Source organism: Hipposideros armiger, unplaced genomic scaffold (genome assembly GCF_001890085.2).
Source record: "Hipposideros armiger isolate ML-2016 unplaced genomic scaffold, ASM189008v1 scaffold_768, whole genome shotgun sequence".
In the NCBI taxonomy this organism is placed as follows: Eukaryota; Metazoa; Chordata; class Mammalia; order Chiroptera; family Hipposideridae; genus Hipposideros; species Hipposideros armiger.
This window is the reverse complement of record NW_017732118.1, coordinates 47,052-48,059: the sequence shown is the minus strand read 5'-3', so window position 1 is coordinate 48,059 and position 1,008 is coordinate 47,052.

Here is a 1,008-nt window from a genome sequence, read left to right as displayed (position 1 = left end):
GGGAGAAAGCTGCTCCTCCAGCCCTAGTCCTGCAGCCAGACAACTCAGTTCGCCCCTGTATGACACTGTCACCTCTCCAGCTGCAGCCCCAGCACTGGAGCTCAGAGCCAGTGATTCCATCAGTGAGTAAGTCTGTGTGCGGTCCCTGCAAAAGGATCTCATGGGACTGCAGCCACCCTCTGTCTCCGCCAGTCACACTCTCTGCTGGTTTTCACAACCAGAAATCATGGGGACTTCTCTCCGCAGCACTGGAGCCCTGGGATGGTAGGGGCTGGCACCCCTGGCTCTTCAGGAGGATGGTTCCACAGCCGAAATATCTATCCCTTCCATTTTTAATGGTCACACGTGGGTGTCGCAGCAGCCCGTTCTGCATCTGTGCCCCTCCTACCAGCCTCAAGGTGGCTCCTTCTGTATGTCCCCTGTTGTAGCGCTTCAGTTCAGCAAGATTTCAGGAGATTCTCAGTGATGGTTGTTTCATAGTTTATTTGTAATTTTCACATGGTGGTGAGAGGAGGTAAGCACAGCGTTTACCTACGCTGCCCTCTTCACCGGATCTCAGTGTGCACATTTGTAAACATAAATTCTTTCTATCTGTGAGCATGATATGTGCTTCCCTTTATTTGTATCCTCTTCCTTTTCTTTCCTCAATGTCTTACGATTTTCCGAGCATGGGTCTCGTACCTCCTTGGTTAAATTTATTGCTGGGTATTCTTTCGTGAAATTGTGAGTGGGATGTCTTCTTAACCTCTCTTCCAGATAGTTTGTTATTGGTGTATGAAAAAGCAACAGATTTCTGAACATTAGTTTTGGATCCTGCTACCCGGTAAGTAACTAACAGCATTTCTCTTGCTGCTTTTAAGATTTCCTTTGCCATTGACCTTTAGCATGTAACCCCAAAGGACAAAGCCACTGAATAATTGACATGTTCTGCCGTCCCATTTTGAGCAGAAGCCTACCAGTGAAATGGACATCACAACTCTCAATCAGATCCATGCTAATTACCTGGCT